Genomic DNA, 23,271 nt, shown 5'->3' with positions numbered 1-23,271 from the left:
ACTCACCATTTGCCTCATGAAACACTTCATCTCTTTGTCTTTCATGCCTCACCATACACTTCAAGCAGATGTGGTGTATTTACACATAATGTTCAAGCACATCCTATAGTTCTGATGTTAACCTAACCTGCATCCTGTACTGCGACTGTCCAACCTCTCCCCAACTTTACATGTGTTCTGCACTGTTTTCCACTGTCACAAGATGCCTGCTTTTCTCTCTAAATTAACCTTCTACCCCAGAGCCAGAGACTAATGTCTGAGCCTGCCCAGGGAGGTTGCTTATGATGGCACAAGTGTTATTGGGTCACAGAATTATTACTGCATGGTAAGAGACCTTTCACCCCAAGCACTACATAAGGCTGCCAGAGGACAAGAAACCTGGTGGTCTGTGGTTGCTGTATTGCTGTTGCCCTGTTGTGTGGATGGAGGGTTCAGAAAGATTGTAATCCTAGTGACTGTACAGGCACCTACTACAGCTCCGTGAAACTGAAGGAAAATAGTCAGCACAGCTGCAACCTCACCTAGACTGGAGACAGAAGTTCCAAATCAAAAGTGAATGCTGAGCTTTTGCTGTCAAAATATTGAAGCATCGAGTCTGTCAATTGAAAGAAGCTAATCAAGGAGGAAAAGTGAGTTGTGTATCAATGAAGTACAAATGTATGCAAATAGGCTTCTCACCAGCTGATTTGTTTTTAAGTTAGTTAGAGATTTTGTCTCCGGTGGGAATCTAATTTTTAGATTCTTACCTGATTCATCACACTCGCCATTACTTTACTCTTGCCATTTCAGAGAGCTGAAAATCATGCCCTTAGACTTGTTACCCTCACACAAATTTACAAGAAACTAACTGAACTACTTTGGCAATTGTGCAACTACCCTGGAAGATAGACAGCTTCCACATAAACACATCCATCTGGCCCATACAGAGTATTTCCCTATCATCCAGAGATATGCTGGAAATTCTGCTTAATTCAGGAATAGATGGAAATCAAACAGAACTGATCTTCATCAATTTTTCCAGTCCATTACATGCTCATCTGCACTCACAAATGAGGTATAACGGCCATTAAAATTGGCCATGATGTGTTGAATTCCTTCACATTTGTAGTAAACATAAACTAACATAACAGTTTACTTAGCTTCTGAATTGATATGGCTTGCCATTTTCCAAAGGCAAAGGACTATAGAAAGAAGAGGGATGAAATTGATCTTTAAAAGTGGTCCAATTTAAACGATAGTAAATCAACAGCCCATTTTATACAGTACGCACATTTATTTTCCTTTGACTTCCATAGAAATTTGCTTAAAATTTGGTAAACTATATACCCCTTTTCTGTTCCTTGGTGATCTTTCTGAGGTGAATACTGTTGTACAAACCAGCTAGTATCTGAAAGGGTTAACTGACATACTGAGATAAACTCCATCCATCACACAACTGTTCCTAGGAGTAGCTAATCCCAAAAAAGGTCAGGAATGTTTCTGATATGCAAGTTCAGTCCTAAGCCCTATGTAACTAAACATTAGTGAGTATCTCATCTTAAATCTAGCCTGAATCTCAGGAGGAATATCATGGAACTGAGGTGTAATGTTAAGTACTATGTAAAAAACCTACATTGTTCGATGGTGTGGCCATTTCGGAGATATGGATAGAGGAGGGGTAGGAATGGATGTTGCAGATTCCAGTATTTAGATCTTTTATTAAGATCAGGGAAGGTAGTAAAAGAGGGGGAGGTGTGGCTTTGTTAGTCAAGGACAGTATAACGGTGGCTGAAAGAACTTTTGATGAGGACTTATCTACTGAGGTAGTATGGGCTGAAGTTAGAAACAGGAGAGGTGAGGTCACACTGCTGGGAGTTTTTTATAGACCTTGACAAAGTTCCAGGGATGCAAAGGAAAGGCTTGACAAACCGATTCTGGGCAGAAGTGAAAGGAGAAGGGTGGTCATTATGGGGGGCTTTAACTTCCCCAACATTGACTGGAAATGCTATAATTCTAGTACGTCGGATGAATCAGTTTTTGTCCAATGTGTGCAGAAGGATTTCCTGACACAGTATGTTGAAGGGCCGACAAGAGGGGAGGCCACACTGGATCTGGTACTTGGTAATGAACCTGGCTAGGTGTTGATTTATGGAGAGAGTGACCATAATTTGGTTACATTTAGTTTAGTGATGGAAAGGGATAGGTACATGCCACAGGGCAAGAGCTATAGATGGGGGAAGGGCAATTATAATGTGATTAGGCAAAATTTAGGAGGCATAGTATAGGGTAGCAAATGCAGGGAATGGGGACAATCGAAATGTGGAGCTGGTTTAAGAAACAGATATTGCGTGTTCTTGATAGGTATGTCCCTGTCAGTCAAGGAGGAAGTGATAAGGTAAGGGAACTGTGGCTTACTAAAGAAATTGTATCTCTTGTTAAATGGCAGAGGGAGGTTTAGGTGATGTAGAGACGAGATGGTTCAGATGAGGTGGTGGAGAGTTACACATCAGCGAGGAAAGATTTAAAGAGACAGCTAAGAAGAGCAAGGAGCGGACATGAGCAGTCTTTAGCAAGTAGAATAAAGGTATGTGAGGAATAAAAAGATGACTAGGGTAGGAATAGGGCCAGTCAAACACAAAAGTGGAAAGTTGTGTGTGGACCCTGTGGAGATCAGAGAGGTGCTAAATGAATATTTCTCATCTATTTTCACTCAAGAAAAGAAGCATATTGTAGAGGAGAAGACTGAGATATGGGCTATTAGACTTGAAAGGATTGAGGTGAGTAAGGAGGAGGTGTTATCAATTCTAGAAGGAGTGAAAGTAGACAGGTCCCCTGGGCCGGACGGGACTTATCTGAGGAAACAATGTGAAGTTAGCGAGGAGATGGCAGAGCCTTTGGCCTTGATCTTTGAGTCGTCATTGTCTACAGGTTTGGTACCAGACGATTGGAGGATTGTAAATGTTGTGCCCTTGTTCAAAAAGGGCAGCAGAGATGACCCAGGTAATTATAGACCAGTGAGCCTTACTTCTGTTGTAGAAAAGTTTTGGAAAGGATTATAAGAGATAGGATTTATAATAATCAAGCAAGCAACAATTTGATTGCAGACAGTCAACATGGCTTCTTCAAGGGCAAGTTGTATCTCACAAACCTTATTGAGATTTTTGAGAAGGTGACCAAGCATGTGGATGAGGGTACGGCAATTGGTGTGGTATACATGGTTGTCAATAAAGCCTTTGATAAGGTTCCACATGGTAGGCTGTTGGACAAAATGCAGAGGCATGGTATTGAGGGTGATTTAGCAGTTTGGATTAGAAATTGGCTTTCTGAAAGAAAGCGACGAGTGGTGGTTGATGGAAAATATTCAGCCTTGAGTCCAGTTACTAGTGGTGTGCCACAAGGATCCATTTTGGGATCACTGCTGTTTGTCATTTTTACAAATGACTTGGATACAGGCATAGATGGATGGGTTAGTAAGTTTGCAGATGACACTAAAGTCGGTAGAGTGGTGGGCAGTGTGGAAGAATGTTACAGGTTGCAGGGAGACTTGGATAAACTGCAGAATTGGGCTGAGAGGTGGCAAATGGAATTCAATGCAGGTAAACATGAAGTGATTCACTTTGAATAACAGGAAGGCAGAGTACTGGGTCAATGGAAAAGTTCTTGGTAATGTGGATGTGTAGAGGGATCTTGGTATCCATGTACATAGCTCATTGAAAGTTGCCACTCAGGTTGATATTGCTGTTAAGAAGGCATATGGCGTGTTAGTTTTATTGGGAGAGGGATTGCGTTTTTGAACCGTGATGTCATGCTGCAATTATACAAAATGCTAGTACGGCCTCACTTGGAATATTGTGTCCATTTCTGGTCAGCCCATCATAGGAAGGATGTGGAAGCATTGGAATAGGTGCAAAGGAGATTTACCAGGATGCTGCCTGGTCTGGAGCAAAGGTCTTATGAGAAAAGCCTGAGGGACCTGGGTCTATTCTATTGGAGATAAAAGGCTAAGAGGGATTTAATAGAGACATACAAGGTGATCAGAGGGGTAGATAGGGTGGACAGTAAGAGTCTTTTTCCTAGGATGGTGGCATCTACTTGTATGTGGGGGAATAGCTGCATATTGAGGGGTGATAGGTTTAAGATAGATGTCAGAGGCAGGTTCTTTACTCAGAGAGGGTTAAGGGCGTGGAATGCCCTGCCTGCCAATGTAGCTAACTCAGCCACATTAGGGGCATTTTAACATCCCTGAATAAGCACATGGATAATGATGGGATAGTATAGGGGGATGGGCTTAGATTAGTTCACAGGTCGGTGCAACATTGAGGGCCGAAGGGCCTGTTCTGTGCTGTATTGATCTATGTTCTATGTTCACTAAGATAGAGCCTCTCTTCTGCCAAAGGTTTTGAGTGGACAGCCTTTCCCATTTGATATCAGTAATTTAGATGAATACCGAAAAGGACTAGTGGCAGTGAATCTATCCAAAGCATCACAGCTGTTTCTGGTGGATCCAACCATAACATTGACCAATCACCAGTTCCACTGTCACAGTTTAAAATGTTGCCTTGATCTGAAACACATCAGCAGATCCTGTGGTACAAATTGCTTCCTGCCCAAAGCCCAGCAACAGCAAAATCAATGTCCAAGATGATTAATTGCTCACATAAGATTGCAGTCTTTCATTCATGAAAATCTGCTCTTCTGCTGTGAGTACTCAACAGTAGGGTTAGGAGTAAAGCCAGAATCATAAGAAGCACTTGCAATGATAAATCAAAGAATTTATCGATTTTGTGGTCCTAATATAAACTATGGCTCACAATGGATTATAGCCAGGCTGATAATCTATTCTCATTTGAGGATAGACTGTAAAACATTCATTCATATTGTACTTTTCACATAGTAAAACAATCCATAAGAACACTAAGAACAAAAAGGCATTATATATCGGAGCAGGAGTAGATCATTCAGTTCCTGAAGCCTGCTTTGTTATTCCATGCGATCATCACTGACCTTTCGCCTCAAGTCAATTTTCCCACATGGTTCCCATGTCCCTTTATTGACCAGAAATCCAACTGTCTCAAAATTTGATATTTTCAATGATGGAGAAACAATAACCCTCTGGGGTATTTAAGTCCAACAATTCACAAATTTTCTAAGTAGAGAAATCTCTCCTCATTTCAATCCTAAATGATTGTCCCCTTCTACTGAGCATCTAGCCATATTCTAGATTCCCCACCCAGAGGAAACCACTTCTCGATTTCAATTTTATCAAAACTTCTTAGAATGTTATATAGGCATAAGAAAGCAATATGACAAATACCTCTCATTCGTTCAAACTCTAGAGAATACAGGCAACGTTTACTTGATAATTATAGATGGGTTGGATGGGCTAAACAGCAGCAAATGAAATTTAATCCGGAAAGTGTGAGGGGATTTTGGGAAGATTAACAAGGTAAGGGGGTATGTGTGGAAAGGAAGGACCGGAGGAAGTATTATGGGTCAGATGTACCTTGAATTGTCCATAGATCCTGAAAGGTTGTAAGACGTACAGATAAAGTGGAATACTTGCCTTTATCAGTCAGGCATTGGATATAAGAGCAAAGAGTTTATAATGAAGCTGTATGTGATGTCAGTTAGAGTCAGCTGGATTCCTGTGCACAGTTCCAGTCACCATGTTATAGGAAGGAGGTGATTGTATTGAAGAGGGCGCAGAGGAGATTTAATACAATGTTGCCTGAACAGGAGCTTCTTTCCAGAGTGGATTTGTTTTCCTTAAGAGCAGAGAAGGCGGAGGAGGTGGAACCTGACTGAGGTGTATAAAGTTATGAGGGCATAGATAGGGCAGATAGAGAGGAACTTTTCTCCCTGGCAAAGAAGTCCATTGTTAGTATAAGCAGCAGGAGGGTTAGAGAGGGTTTGAGGAAAAAAAGCATTTCACTCAGAGGGTGATGGATATTCAGAACCCACTGCCTGAAAGGGCAGTTGTGTGGAAACCATCAAGACATTTATGCACTACTTCATACGAGCACTTGAGTTACTGTAGTATGCAAGGTGCTGAGCTCAGTGATGGAAAAAGAGATTGCAATAGATGAAACTTTGATAACCAGTCAGACACAATGGATTGGATGACTTTTTGCTAAGATGTAAAATCTCTATGACTCTGCACAGCTTCGCATTATTGGGCAAACCCTTTCATGCAGGATCCAATCAAATGAACCTTAACCCGATCCTCTCCAAAGCAAGTACAGTACATCTTTCCTTCGATAAGAACACTAAAAAACGGTTAGAAAGGTCAACATGCCATTTGTCTCCCAAATTGTTTGCTGCATTTTCATGTTAACTTTTTATGTTCCAAATACAAGTATACCCAACTCTCTCTGAACATTAATATTTATAAATGCTTTTAAAAAAATTCTCCTTTTCTTACCACAAAGTGAACAATCTCATCCATTTGTTGTCTTGTTGCCCACTCACTTAACCTGTTTATTTCTTTTTCCAACCTGTTTTGTATCCTTTTCAGGACTTGCTTTTCCATCCTAATTTATTTAACCGGCAAAATTAGATACATTAGGATAACAAAACAAAGAATCGCAAATGCTGAAGACGGCAAACAAAAACAGAAATTGCTAGAGGAACTCAGCAGGTCGGGCAGCATCTTTGGAAAGAGTGTAGGTTAACATTTCAAATCTCGTGACCCTTCATCAGAACTGAAATATTACTTTTGGTCTCTTTACTTAAGTCATTAATATACAGCATAAGTAACTGAAGACATACATATTGCTCCTTATGGCACTTCAAGAGCTAGAGCCTACAAAATTGTACACGAAGAGCAGGAGAATCAACATTTCAAGATATGCTCATTCCTGATGAGGGGCTTATGCCCGATTCTCCTGTTCCTCGGATGCTACCTGACCGGCTGTGCTTTTCCAGCGCCATAGTCTTTGACTCTGATCTCCAGCATCTCCAGTGCTGACTTTCTCCTCCAAAATATAAAATGCCCCACTTATTCTTACTCTTTGCTTACTATGAGATAATCAATCTTTGATCCATGCTAATATATTACCCTAAGTTCCAAAAGTCCTTTTCTTGAGTTTTTTTTGTATGACATCTTATCAAATGTCTATTGGAAATCTAAATATATTATATCTACAGATTACCTCTTATCTACTTTAGTTACGTCCTCAAAAAACATTAATCAATATATTGAACACAACTTTCCTTTTGTAAAATCACGCTGACTTTGTCTAATCATATTATGGTGATGTAAGCATTTTGCTAAAATTCTCTTGGAAGTAGATTCCAGCATTCTCTTGGTGAACAATATCAGACTAACTGGTCTGCAGGAGAAAGTGAGGACTGCAGATGCTGGAGATCAGAGCTGAAAATGTGTTGCTGGAAAAGCGCAAAATGCGTTGCTTTTCCAGCAACACATTTTCAGTAACTGGTCCGTAGTTCTCTAGTTTCTTTCTTGCTTAAATAACAGTGTCATATTTCCAAATATTTTACAAACAAAAATGAAAGTAACATTAAGTTATATTAAGAGTTTTTGAAAGTATGTTTTCTCAAAGAGTACTTTTTAAGTAACATATTTTTGGAAGAGGGACAACATTGGAACATAAGTGATATAAGCCAAAGGCAGGTATATAGAGTTCGGCCATAGATCAGCCATGGTCTCATTGATGCTGAAATGAGATCAAGGGGCTGAATGGCCTAATCTTGTTCCTATGTTCTTACAAGCTGAAAGATTTAGTGAGGGAGTGTGCATCTTGAGACCTAGATAGCTGAAGGCACAGCCATTGTTGGTGGAGGAAAATCAATCATGGTACATTCACATGTTTACAATTGTTAAAATGTATGAACATTGCAGTAATATTGATCTTTGGGGTGACGGATTGTTTTTCAAAGTTACTTTGTAGTGCATGAGCATTTACAGCAAGATGAATGTCAAGGATTTAGCAATATATTCAGTGGGGACATCTTAGTTACTACTCCAATTGCATACATTGACATAAAACTTTAATTGAGCATGATTCAATCAAGACCCAAGATTAAAGCACAACATTGTAGCTTTTTCACACAGTCAGGTACTTCCTGTTGGTGCAGAGGACTGTCAAATTAGGGGTGAACACATTTTATTCACTTCCCATTCCATATTCATATTATTTAATTTCCATGAGGACCTTTAGCACTACAGCTTGAAGGTCTCATACAAAATGTGCTATAATGTCTAATCTCAAGCAAATCACTCCCCATGTTCTCTCACAACAGTTAAAAATCACAGAACACCAGGTTATAGTCAAATAGGTTTATTTGGAAGCACAAGCTTTCAGACCGCTGCTCCTTCATCAGGTGGTTGTGGAATATAAGACTATAAGACACTGAATTTATAGCAAAAGATTACAGTGTCATGCAACTAATATGATATATTGAACAAACTTTGATTGTTGTTAAGTCTTTCATCTTTTAGAATGGGTTGCAGGTTTTAGTTCATTAATATGTAAATCCCAGAACTTCTTTTAAGTCACTTTTTCGAGATAACTTAAGGTTTTATTACAAAAGGTGACATCCCAGCTCAGACAATGCATTATGGTGTGTGTCTTCTGATCTTATGTTCCACAACCACCTGATTAAGGAGCAGTGATCCGAAAGCTAGTGCTTCCAAGTAAACCTGTTGGACTATAATCTGGTGTTGTGTGATTTTTAACTTTGTGAAAGTGAGGACTGCAGATGATGGAAATCAGAGTCAAAAGTGTGTTGTTGGAAAAGCACAGCAGGTCAAGCAGCATCCGAGGAACAGGAGAGTCAACGTTCCGTGCAGGAACCCTTCATCAGGATTTTTAACTTTGTCCAGCCCAGTCCAACACCAGCTCCTCCACATTATGGTCACTCTCACAACAGGATGGACTCACTGTTACTTCAATGTGTGCCTCTGTGACCTGTTGGTATTAGCTCATTGTAAAAGACAGGTCAAGTTCTGCCTTTCACAAAGTACCAACACAGATCTATTTATTTATTAATGATATTGCCAGGAAACAGCAATAGCAGAAGTGCAAGCTAAGGTTGTAAAGGAGGTGGCCATGGAGCAAAAGAGAATAAGGAAGCCAAGATAGAAGGTCAGGGGGTCAAATGAGAAAATTTGATGTCAAATGAAAACTGCACTATTTTTAAGAACATTGAAAACAAAATAATGAGGTCAAAGTTTTCTGTAGGGAAGAGTGGGTGTACTTGACACAATGCTGAGAGGAAGGTACATGTTCTAATAAATACCTCAAGTTGATACACAATGCAACTGTTAATGGCTCCCTTCTCAAGCATAAAATTGTGCTCTGTATTTTTGATTAATTCTGATAGATATGCTTGGACAATCAAATTGTCCATCAAATGGTTAAATGACAGATTGCTGGCAGTGATTGAGGAGCCGTAGGTATGAGTTCCAAGCTTGCCTGCTGCTTGAATACTTGAGCTTCTCCCCTTCAGCATGATAGATGCAAAAATGAATAAAGGGAATTCATACACACATGAGAGAAACTGTGTAGGTCAGCACAATGACTCAGTGGTTAGCATTGCTGCCTCAAAGCACCAGGGACCTAGGTTCAATTCCAGCCTTGGGTGACTGTGTGCAGTTTGCATGTTTTCCTTGTGTCTGCATAGATTTCCACCAAGTGCTCTGATTTTGCCCCATAGTCCAAATATGTGCAGGTTAGGTGGATTAGCCATAGGAAATGCAGCGTTACAAGAATAGGGTTGGGTTTGGGTGAGATGCTTTTCAGAGGATTGGTGTGGACCTGATGGGCCAAATGGTCTGCTTCCACACTGAAGGGATTCTCTTACTGCCTATATTGCAGATGAAACTATTGACGACGTGATTCATAATATTTTATTCATTCAGGGGCCAGAATTTATTGCCCATCTCTAATTGTCCTTGAGAGGATGTTGGGAGCTGCTTTCTTGAACTGCTGCAGTTCCCAGGACGTAAGGACACCCTCAATGCTGTTTTTGAGGAGGGGGGGTGGGGTTGCAGGATTTTGCCCCAGTGATATTGAAGAATAATGGATCCCTTCCCTCCTCAATAAAAGTTACTGTCCTTCATTACCAAGGCATTGTGGGCCCATGTGCACAGGAATACCTCAGCATTCCAAAGCAATGATGCGACACGGCCTGCTCAGACCTGGTCTAATCTCCACTTTCTGTGTTTCACACTCCAGCAATTCTAAAATCCCTTCTCAGTGAGGATGGCTTGCCATTTCATGGACAGGAATTGCTCATGCATGATCCACAATCTGCTCCCAGCTCTGTGCCCAAGCTTGCCTCTAACCTGCCCCCTATGAAAAACCGCGAGCTGAGGTTTGGCTCCAGGATTTGCAGTTCTGGGCAGATTCTGGCTCTGGTGGAGCCACTGTCTGTCCTGGTGAAGATGGATCTTCTGAGGAAGAGAATGCCACACACCACTGATCAGCTGAGAGAAAAAAATCTCTACTGTGTCTTACAAGGGAGACCACTTATTCTTAAACTCTATCCCTTAGATTTACTCTTCTGTACAAGAAGAAACATCCTTTTGATATTCACTCTATCACTTCCTACTCTTCCAATAGTTGCAGACCCAACTCAGTCAATCATTCTTCATAGGATGAGCTCTTCATCCATGAACAAGTGAAGTGAACTGCTCTGAACTGCTAGTAAATTGCAAATACTTATTTTTTTTCAATATAAAGTCCAAATCTGTACACAATAGTCCATAGCGTCACTAATGCCCTGTACAATCATTGCAAAACATCCAGAATTTTATATTCCATTTCCATTGCAATTAGCAACAATCAGACTCTGTCAAACCATCTTGAAATGTGGAAAGTGATTGAATTTTTCACTGTAAATCAAAACCTGGTACGGCAACTGTACCATTCAAGATCGGAGACAGTTACAGAGTGTGGTGAACTCGGCCCAGACAATCACAAAGACCAACCTCCCATCTACAAAATCCATCTACAAGGCTCGCAGTCAAGGACATGGTCGCCAACATTCTCAAAGATCCATCCTACCCTGGCAATGTTTTTCTACAACCTCGACCATCGGGGAGAAGGTACATAAGCCTGAACACATGTACCAGCCAGTTTCGAAACAGTTTCTACCCTACTGTTGTTAGAATATTGAATGGACTCACAAACTCTTAGCATTCACCTGTACCTGTGTTTTGGTTTTTGCTGCTATTTACCTATTATTAACTTATCTGTATTATTTAATGATGTGATCTGTCTGTGTTGCTCGCAAGACAAAGCTTTTCACTGTGCCTCGGTACACGTGACAATGAATTCAATTCAATTCAAATGCAATTGCACCAATATATTGTACTTGGCTGAGGGAAAGGCAGGACTGGCAACTCAATGTTCCATGTTTTGGATGCTATAAGAAGGGTGGAAAGGGAGGCAAGAGAGGAGTGATGGAAGCATTTTTGATTAAGGAAAACATTACTACCACAATTAGAGAGGCTATTTCTGAGGATTGTCCAGTAAAAATGTATGGATTGAAACTAGTAATAGAAAAAGAATGATCACTTGAATAGATTTGTGCTATAGGGTCCCAATAGTTATTGGGAAAGTGATGAGTAAATTTGTAGAGAGATCCCAGGTATGTGTAAGAATAATGATTTTGCCATACTAGGGGATTTTAATTTTCCACATATTGCCTGGGATTGCAATGGTGTTAAAGGTTTAGATGGTGAGGAATTTATTAGATGTGTTCAAGAAAATTTTATTTATTAATATGTAAATGTTCCTCCTGGAGAAGGAGCAAAACTTGACCTTTTGAGGACAAGAGACTGAAGTGTTAATAAGGGAGCACTTTGGGACTAGTGATCATAGTTCTATTACTTTTAAAACAGTTATGAAAAAGGATAAGCCTTAAATAAAAGTTAAAGGTCTTAACTGGAGTATGTCAGACTTTAATAGTATGAGGCAAGAACTTTCAAACGTTGATTGGTGTAGACCATTCACAGATTAAGAAGTGACTGACAAAGGTCAGAGGCATTAGGTTCCCGTTAAAATGAAAAGTAAAGATAGGGAACGATGGATGAATAAAGATATTGAGGTTCTAGTCAAAATTAAAAGGGAATCACATACACAGGAAGCTCGATTATCCAAAGGACACGGGCAGGGAGTATTTCATTTGGTTAATCGAAATCCGGATAATCGCATGCCAGATAACATAGTTTAGTCGAGCATCAGGACCTTGTGATCTTCGGATATCTGATATGCGGATAATAGAGTGCCGGATAATTGAGGTTCCACTGTATTAGATATAAGCAACGGGGACAAAAGAAACTCTTGAGTAGTATAAAGAGTGTAAGGGCATTCTTAGAAGGAAGATCAGAAAGGCAAAGACTGGCTACGAGATAGATTTGGCAAATAAGGTTAAGGATAATCCAAAGAGATTCTGCAAGTATATGAAGAGAAAAAGAGGAACTAAAGGGAGAATAGGGCCCCTTGAAGATCTTCGAGGTTGACTTTGTGTTGAACTCAGGAAATGAGAGAGATATTAAATGATTATTTCATGTTAGTTATTACTGTTCAGAAAAAAATGGAGGCTATGGAACTCAGGGAAATAAATATTGATGTTTTGTAAATAGTGCACATTACAGAAAAGGAAATGCTGGAAAACATTAAGGTGGATAAATATCCAGGACCTGATCAAGTTATCCCAAGACATTGGGAAGTTAGGGAAGAAATTGCAGGGCCCCTAGCAGAAATATTTGTATCATGTATAACCACAGGGAAGGTGACAGAGGACTAGACAATGGCTAATGCTGCACCTTTGTTTAAGAAAGGCTGTAAGGAGAACCCTGGGAACTATAGACCTGTGAGTCTGACATGGGTGGTGGGTAAGTTGTTAGAGATGATTCTGAAAGGTAGGGTTTACATACATTTTGAGAGGCAAGGAATCATTACGGATAGTCAGCATAGTTTTGTGCGAGGGAAATAGTGTCTTACATTCGAAATTGAATTTTTTGAGGAAATAATCAAAAAGATTGACGGGGAAAGCGGTAGATGTTGCTTACATGGACCTTAGGAAAGCCTTTGATAAGGTTCAGCATTGTAGACTAATTAGTAAAGTTAAATCACATGGGATTCATGGTGAGCTTGTCAATTGCATATAAAATTGGCTTTGTGGTAGGTTCAGAGGGTGGTAGTGGAGAGTTATTTTTCAGAATGGAGGCCTGTGGCCAGTGGTGTTCCTCAGAAATCAGCACTGGGTCCATTGTTATTTGTCATTTATATAAAAGGTTTGGATAAGAATATAGGAAGTGAGATTAGTAAGTTTGCAGATGACACCAAAATTGGTGGTATAATGGCCATTGAAGAAGGTTATCTAAGATTACAAAGAGATCTTGATCAATTGGATCAATGGCTGGGGAATGGCAGAATATTATGAAGTGTTGCATTTTGGTAAAACAATAAGGGCAGGACTTAACAAAACCAGAATTTACTGGAAAAGGTCTGGCAGTATCTGTAGAGAGAAATCAGAATGAACGTTTCAGGTCCAGTGATCCTGACTAAGAAGGGGACGACTTATACAATTAATGTGTCCTGGGTAGTGTTGTAGAACAGAGAGGATTAGATGTTCAGATACATAATTATTTGATATTTGTGTCACAGGTAGGCAGGGTAGGCATTTGGCATGTTTGCCTTTATTAATCAGACCTTTAAATATAGGATTGAGATGTCATGTTGAGGTTGTACAAGGCGTTGGTGATACCTCTTTAGAGTACTGTGTGCAATTCTGGTTGATCTGTTTTCAGAAGGATATTATTAAACTGGAGAGGGTATAGAAAAGATTTATCACTGTTTTTCCTGGAATGGAGGGCATGAATTATAAAACTAAACTGAAGAGCTGGGACATTTTTCATTGGAGTGTAGGAAGTTGAAGAGTGCCCTTATAGGAATTTATAAAATCATGAGGGCCCTAGATGATTTGAATAGCAAAGCTCTTTCCCCTGAGGTCAGGGAGTTCAAAACTAGGTGGTGTATTTTTAAGGTGAGAGGAGAAAGATCTAAAAAGGACATGAGGAGCAACTTTTCTACACAGTGATTTGTGTGTAGAATGAACATCCTGAGGAAGTGGCAGATGCAGGTAGTTTCAACACTTAAAAGACATTTGGATCAATACATGAACAGGAAAGGTTTGGGGGATACAGACCAAACACAGGCAGGTGTAACTAGTTTAGTTTGGGAACATGGTTGGCATGGACTACTTCGACTGAAGGGTTTGTTTCCATGTTGTATGGCTCTCTCTCAGTTGATACCCCTGAACTCTACATAGCACTCCACCTAGTGGTCACATCAAGAATGAATAAAACTTTGACAGATTCTCAGAATTAGAAGTTGTGGCCTTCAGGTTGGCAGTGGAATACCCAGCCTCTGGAAGTACTGTGGTATGTATTAGAGACTGAATTCTCCACTTGGCCAACCCACAACAGATACAGACACAGCTTAATCAAAATTGTTCTTGGTACAGATCTTAAAGAGCACTTTACTACGCCTTATCTACTGATACTAGTCATTAATTACTCTTTAAAAATTGTTGTACATGATGGTTGACAAAAGACCAGGAGGATATGAGGAGTCTTTTTTTTTGCAGCAGGATTTTACAATCAGGAGTGCATTATCTGAAACAGGAATTACATAAATGCAGATTTAGTAGTAATTTTCAAAAGGCAGTTGGTTATATGCCAGAAAAAAAGAGATTACAGCACAAAGGGGAAGTGGCAGGGGAGTGGTAATACAGCTTTCAAAGGGATTGCAAAGACAGAATGGGCTGAATTGTCTTCTTCTTTAAGGTATCATTTATTATTGATTTGTTAATTTATTCACTAACAAGAAGCTACTGAAAATTGAAGATTGATACATTTAAATAAGTCAGTTTCTGATCTTTCAAGCACATGCAGAAGTTGAGAGGTTGCATGGCATAGGTTCCTCTGTAGCTCTCTCAGACTGATGACAATGCAGTAGCCATTGCAATTTGCATCATAAAGCTGTAATGCTGTAATCTCCAGGTTTAAGATCCAAAGAATGGAAATTAAAGAATAAAAATGCACAAAATCACCAAATCAAAACTTGCTAAAAAGACATTTTAGGTCACTAATCTTATGCAAATGTCCCTTTATATTGTATTTATAGAGTGCAATGAAGCAAGAATAATGCAACATTTCTGGGGACCTTGCTGTGAAAATGTTATGAAGTAAGTCAAAGAGTTGGGTGGGGGCGGAGCAGGGAGATGGGGAAGATGCAGTGTTGGAAATGTTGTTTTCTGTAGTGCATTGCGTTGGGTCAGGGTCACTGGACTCCTGCAAGTTCGCTAAATTAAGTTTTCCAAGAAATAAGGTAGAGGTAACATTTGCCAGAAAATCAGCTGATTCTCCCTGCATTGGTTGACCTTAAAAGGAAAGTTCCCCAGCTGGCTGAGAAATTAATAGTAGCACTTGAGAAATATCACAGTGTGCAATGTTCCCTTGGTGCTAGGCATCCAGCAGACATGAGAAAAGGTGTGATAATGCCTATTCCAATTTGTTTAGCATTGTGTGTTGATCACTGCGGAATGTTCAACCAGTCAGGACCTGGCTGCAGCAGCAGGCAGTGATCAGAAGTTACAGTGTGTCTCTGATATAAACATCTACTCATAAAAGAGATCTCTTAATAATTCATGTTGCAAACGGTAATCCAATGGTTTTGATGGAAAAGATTGAGTATCAATTGAAGTTTCTCCTCAGGTTCCATAGTGCAGCTGGATTTCAGTAGGGAATTATACAAATTATTTTCCAGCAACTTGATAGTACTGACACAATGTATTTTATTTTATAAATGGATTATTTACACTGCACATTAATACTGAAACCTACAATAAAATGGAGACTGATTTGTGGTTCAAGAATTTTGTAAGTAACCAACATTTATTTAACCTGCTATTGATTGCATTAAGGCTAAATGTTGCTGTATTTAGCTTTAGACTGCATTCCTAATAGTGCTGTGAAAGTTTGCAAACCTGATAAAATAACGTGAATGTTGTAATTTAATAATATTTATCATTTTTTAATCCAGTAACAAATGTAAATATCTCACTGTCTTAAGGTTAAAAATGTTTATACTGATTATCTAATTTTGAACGGTGTCTATAATTGCTTTTTCCATCCTACATAGCCAGATCTGTTTCCTTTAAGGTTTTTTTTCCACCTGAGTTGCCAAATGAACTTTGGTCAACCTCTCTTCCTGTTATTAGACTCCATACTGAGATTTCTTTCACCGTCTACACATTCACATGCAGCCAAACCACAAATATCCTGCACTAATTCCACCTCCTCACTGTTCCTATCTCAACACCAAAGGATGAGTAGGCAGGTGCATCAATCTGCCTCTTTGGAGTCATGGACATTTCTTGGTAACCAAGGAATCATAGAACATAGAACATAGAAAAATACAGCGCAGTACAGGCCCTTCGGCCCTCGATGTTGCGCCGACCAAAGTCTACCTAACGTACACTAGCCCAATAACCTCCATATGCTTATCCAATGCTAATCAATGTTGATAGATCTTTGTTTCCTAACTGTAGGTGTTACAACCCAACCACAAATGAACTGAAAACATTCACTGGTTTTCCAATATACTTCCTTGTACTTCCATGCTGACAAAACAGTCGGCAAGATAACCACTCTCAACGTAACAGAAGCAATACTTGCTTTAGCTTTTTGCATTATTGTGTTTTGTAGGTGGTGAGGCTGTTTCTGCAATTTCTGCACTTGCTTCTCTGTCAGTATAATGGTTGGCATGCTTATTAGTGCTAACTGATACACACATATATATATGATCTGAAACAGCAGTATCAAAACCAAAATTAAAAAGACACTAAAACTCTGATACGAACTTTACATATGGGGGCACCACCCACCATGTACACGGCAGATACGCATGTGACTTGCCCAACATTGTCCATCTGATGCACTGCAGGCAAGGATGCTTGGACGCATGGCAAGACATTGGCAAGACAAAGCAGATGCTACAACAATGGATGAATGAACACTGCACAGCAATCGCCAAACAGGGTTGTTCCGTCCCATCTGGGAACACGTCAGCAGTCAGGGACATTCGTCCTTGGACCTTTGGGTAACCATCCTCCAAGGCGGACTTCAGGATAGACAACAATGCAGAATGGCCAAGCAGAGGCTGATAGCCAAGTTCGATATGCATGGGGTTGGCCTCAACTGGGACCTTGGGTTTATGTCACACTACAGGTGACCCCACCGCACTACACAGACACACAGGCACAGATGCACACACACACACAGACATACACACACACATATGCACACACATTCTGACATACTCACACATTTGCACAGACCCTCTCTCATACACATGCTCTCTCTCAGGCACAGACACATCTACACCCCCAACACTCACCCCCATGTGCACACCCTCTCACAGGCATTTTTTCTATCATACTCTCTCACACACACATTCTATCAAGCACATATACACACATACACATACACACTCACACTCACTCATTCACACTCTCTCTCTTCCTCACATGCACACAAACACAGATATAAGTCTATGGGGTGAATTTTCGTTTGCAGAATTGCATTTGCAGATGCATTCTATTTTGTTCAAAAAGTATACAATCTGCAGGTAGTCAATCCATGTGACATTTTATAAATTCCTACTTTGGAAAAAGAACCAGTCTGACTCAAGATTGGGATACAGACAGACTCTAACCTCACATCTTTAATACATTGTCTGAGCTGAGATGTCTTTTTTTATATAAAACCTGATGTTATCTTGGGAATGTAACTTAAAAGAAATTCTGATATTTACATATTAATGAATCGAAACTTGCAACCCATTCTAAAAGATGAAAGACATAAAACAATCTATGTTTGTTTAATACATTGCATCAGTTGTATCACACTGTGATCTTTTGTTAGTAATTTTTTTTAGATTACTTACAGTGTGGAAACAGGCCCTTCGGCCCAACAAGTCCACACCGACCCGCCGAAGCGTAACCCACCCAGACCCATTCCCCTACATCTAACACTACGGGCAATTTAGCATGGCCTATTCACCTAACCTGCACATTTTTGGACTGTGGGAGGAAACCGGAGCACCCGGAGGAAACCCACGCAGACACGGGGAGAATATGCAAACTCCACACAGAAAGTCGCCTGAGGCAGGAATTGAACCCGGGTCTCTGGCGCTGTGAGGCAGCAGTGCTAACCACTGTGCCGCCCACCAATTCTGTGCCCTATGATCCTCCTCCACTGATGAAGGAGGAGTACTCTGAAAGCATGTTCTTCCGTATAAACCTGTTGGACTATAACCTGGTCTAATGTGATTTTTAACTTTATTTCTGTAAAAACGAGACAGAGCAGGGGATGTGAGCACAATCCAAAATGGTTGTTCAGAAAAGCTTGTGCCGAAAGGGGTGCATTCATCATTCTCCATTCCCTGCCCAGCAGATTTGACTGGCCTGCTCTGTTGGTAAAGATCTCAGTAACAGGCTGCACCTAGGGGCTATTGGGTACAGAGCAAGGAGCTAACAAGATTAAGAAGGAATGGAGAGTTGGAGAGCACCTCGAATCCTTCCTCCTCAAGTCAGCCTCCCTCCCTATAATCTTCAGAACATCCTACCCCTAACAATTCTGAAGATTGCAGGGAGGGAGGGTTCAAGGTGAAACATTGCTGCTCCCCCTGAACACCAGGCAACATGGAAAAGCACTTGAATTTCCTTTTGGATCAGGCAACACCCATCTCCCATCAACTACCAGAATTCCTGAGGTCTATGAAACTCCACTCCACAATTGTTGAACACATTTAAATATTCTAATGTACGGCCCCACCTCTTTCCAAGTATAATTTCACCAACATTCCCCATAATTAACAAAAACAGAAATTGCCGGAAAAATTCAGCAGTCCTGTGACCCTTCTTCAGAACTCTTCTTTGGGTCACTGGACTCAAAATGTTAACTGCGCTTTCTCTCCACAAATGATGCCAGACCTGCTGAGCTTTTCCAATAATGTCTGATATTTTGTTTCTGATTTCCAGCTTCTGCAGTTTTTTTTGGGGGGGGTGGTGGTTTGTGCCACGATTAAGCCAGAAGTTGCTGCATTTCAAGAAGGTTGCATTCAGGTTTCACATGTTTGCCAATTTAACTTGCTACCCAACCCCACCCCACCCCCTCCCTCACCTCCCCCCCTGCCCCCCCCCGGCTTCCCATTGTTTAGAGGCGGTCGGTTATCATTCAGCCTTTGGAAATTAACTTGGTGATCGTTTGGTTTTTCACCAAGTTATTATTCCCCATTAACGTCAGATGATGGAGTGCAGGGATTGTAGAAGAATGAAGGTAAACATGTAAACCACATGTTTACTGTGCAGCTTTAAGGAGTACTTAAACTAAGAGCTAAAATTCTTACCTTGACAACTCTGCTGAGATCATTACATTTCTTTTGGCATTGCAAGGATGCCCTTTATGCCCCTTGGTAGGTTAATCTGCTGCCTGCATATTTTAATTGATATTGACAGCATTGAATCGGTACAGTGAATTGTGATATTGCATACATGCACTCCCATTCCCCAAGCAGCTGATCGGCCAATGAATTTAACAGGGAAGGCGATATGTGCGATTTCAGGATGGGAAGGGTTCTGGATGACGTGTGATCTAAGGCTGTGTCTACAGCTAAAAGAACTTTTGACTCTGAGTCAGTGAGCTGCAGCACATTAGGGAGGGAGACATTGACTTTATTCCAGGTGGTGGTTGCACTCTTTGCAATAAGATCATCTGCAAAAGGCTAGTGGTCAAGGGCAGGAGGATATGACTGAGAGTAAGGCAGATGAGGGGACCCTGAGGGTAGAAGCCTCAGCCTTTGCAAGCTTGAAGTGTTTTTCAGCTTGTTTGGCATGAGTGATAAACTTTGGTATGCAGACACAGCAAGTACTCAATAAAGCTAATGGAATGCTGTCCATTATTTCGAGAGGAGTGGAACAAAAATGTAAGAGTGCTATGTTTCAGTTATTCTGGGCATTGGTGATATCACCAATGATGCTCTATTTTTGCCTTTGTATTTGAAGAAGAATGTAAATGTATTGGAGGCAGCTTAAAGTAGATCCACCAAATGGACACCTGGATTGGGCGGATTGTCTTATGAGGAAATATTGGACAGACTGAGCTTGTATCCACTGCAGTTTCGAAGAGTTTGGGGCGATTGTATTGAAGTATATAAGATCTGGAATGGTCTTGGAAGTGGAAAGGATGTGGGTGTATACTGCCTGGGGAGGTGGGATAGCAGTTATAAAATTAGGGGTCACATTTTTAGGACAGGGATGAGGAGAATTATTTTTTCGCAGAGAGTTGTGCAGTTTTTTGAACTGTGCCTCAGAAGATGGTGGAAGGGAGGCCATTGAATATTTTAAAGCGGTAAGTATTTTTAAACACAAACAGATATTTTTGGTTGTTTTGCAACATCGTAGACACAATGGCCTGAAGGGCCTTTCTCTGTGTATTTTTTAATGACTCTATGATCTTACTGGGTGGTGGAGCAGGTTCAAGGGAGCAAATGTTCTCCTTCTGCTCTATTTTTGAATGTTCATACGTTTGATTGAATCATGACCATGAGTTGCTAAACTCACTAATACCAAAAATTAAGTGGTCCTTATGACCTTATGAAGCTGCCCACTGGCCATGTGTGGGGTGCCCAATGCTTACAACTTTCTGGGTGTCCCAGACAATCACATTTCCAGGCTTTTTCCTTAAAATTGTATCTTCCTGTGAATTCAATAACATGTAGGTTATTACTAACATGCCACAGTACTCACCTATTTTTGATTAGAAAGTGAATAAAGCAAACGTTTGTTGATTCTTTCCTAGAAATGAAAAATACAGAAAGATAGGTAGAAAGAAAGAATGAATGAAAGGAAGAAAGACCTTATTTATAGGAGTAATTTCCCTTTTAATCAAAAATAGTTTGTCATAAGTTTTCAGTATGTCAGTGAATTCACAAGAGGATACAGTTTTCAAGCAAAAGATTAGAAATGACTTCAGTTATGTGGAGAAACGAGAGAAATCAGGTTTGTTCTCATTGGAGTAAAGAATGTTAAGGAGAGTCTTAAAAGAGATGTTCAAATTGGTGATGAGGTTTGATGGAGAAAGTAAGGAGGAATTACTTACTCTCCCAAGTGGGACAGTAATCAGAGGTTCCAAAGTGTAACATAATTGGCAAAAGGATTGAAGAAGAAATGCAAATTTTTTCATAAACAGGATATTTAAGACCACGAATACAATCTGAATGAATGGAAGATGCAGATTTTAAAGGACCTTTGAAAAGATGGTTTCATGTATTTGAAAAGGACTAGTTGTCAGTGTTATAGGGAAAAAAATAGTGCTCTTTCAAATACCAGGCAATGGACCAAGTGACTTCCATCTCTATCTCTCCTGATGTTACAAGTGCAGCTCCTGTTACAACAATAAAAACAATCCTATGACATGTTTGCTGTTTACTCTTTAGAACAAAATATTTAAAAAAAAACTAATATGATTTAAATCCATTTATTGCAATCTTACTTTCTATAATGAGTGCAGTAAAGGAATGCATGGCGTTACAATCTTTAAAACTGTTTCAGTTTTTGTGCATAAAATGAACTGTATTTCTATAAAACTGAATTTTCTATGTTGAATTCAATTGATTCATTCAAAGTTTGTTGTTTCTTAGTATTATTTAAAAGATTCTGAGTTTCAGCTTTCCTGCAGCTTTGAGACTGAAACTCCAGGGTGACTAGGTCTGGACTTTCCTGAATAGCCGTGAGAGGTGGGGGATGGCCCTGAAACTCTTTTTGCTGAGAGATAACTCCCCAGCAGTCACTACAGTTATGATTCAGATTATCTCTCGATTTGCATAACAGAGACCAGTTTCAAAGCAAACCTTAAAAACTCCAAGCAATCATTTTCACATCTGCCTGATTGAAAGTATGACAACATTAGTGTTTTTAATAACCATGTTAAAAATCTAAACACGTAAAATTTGCTACTTCCCATTCTAACACACCATTGTTGACATTGTATGTTTTAAACTGAACATAAAGGGCTAAAAATTGTTGTCAAAATATTGATGTGCTAGCAATTACTTATTCATAAATAGTAGATCAACCTCAGATTGAGGGACATAGACTAATAGTGAATACCAAAAGCTTGCTAATTCAGTTGTGTCACTTCACAGTAATCTTCTCACGAAAGTGGAATCTCATTGTCTACCTCATTTAAAGGACATAACTAATTAACTAAATGAATTCAGAAGATCTTGTGAGAGATGGGAGATCAGCCAGAGATTACTTGGTTTCTTCTGACTGTCCTACACTATGAAGATTCAGGTGGATTAAAGGTACACTATTCATTTCTGAAGGCACTCCTTTCAGAAGCTGGGCCCAGAAATTTCAACTGTGATCTCCAGCATCTGCAGACCTCATTTTTTACCAGAAAAAAGTAGGTGCAACTGCAACCATCTAACAGTGAACTTTGGCCATTCACTCTTAATTGTGGTGTTTTGTTCTGTAACTGTACATTCCCTGTGTTGGTCTCTTACTCATTCTGTCTCCCAAGACTGTTGTTCTGGTAATGCTCAAGTTCTGTCCCTGTTGTTGCAGTCCTGAACTTGGTTGTCCGTCGCATTTGTTGTTTTACTTAGTTCTGGTAATTCTTTGTAATGTTAGGTTTTAATGTGTGTGACAGAGATGGAAGCTGTGTTCTCAGTCTCCTACCCATTTGTCACTCTGGTTGCGAAAACTCATTCTGCAGTGGTGAAGATCAATAACTCAATACCATTAGATTGAAGCCTTCATTTTTCTTCTACAAAGCTCTTTAATTGTTTGTGCCCCTTCCTTGGCCTTTCCATTTGCTTGAGGTGAATTGAAAACATGAATATAACCACATTCATAAGTAAAAATTTGATACTTCTCATTTGACTACAGTGTCTGAAATTCCATCTGTGAAATAAATTATTTTGAGGGATTGGATGCCTGTATCTGCTGTGATATTTTGCAAACCATTAACTTTAATCCCGCTTGAGTAAAAATCAAAATGGATTTTTTCCCTTGAACTTGTATAAATCCATTCCCAGGCAGTCTCATGGCCTTGATGGAAAAAAAGGAGAGTGATCATGGGGTTCCTGTTGTTCTTGACTGCCCGCAGCACAAGGAACACAGGTAACTTTGTGTTGTTGAATGAATGACACCTAGATTGATTGTTGCACCCCCACACAACACTGTGTA

Source organism: Hemiscyllium ocellatum, chromosome 3 (assembly GCF_020745735.1).
Source record: "Hemiscyllium ocellatum isolate sHemOce1 chromosome 3, sHemOce1.pat.X.cur, whole genome shotgun sequence".
In the NCBI taxonomy this organism is placed as follows: domain Eukaryota; kingdom Metazoa; phylum Chordata; class Chondrichthyes; order Orectolobiformes; family Hemiscylliidae; genus Hemiscyllium; species Hemiscyllium ocellatum.
The sequence above is the reverse complement of the archived record's forward strand: the minus strand, read 5'-3'. Positions refer to the sequence as shown.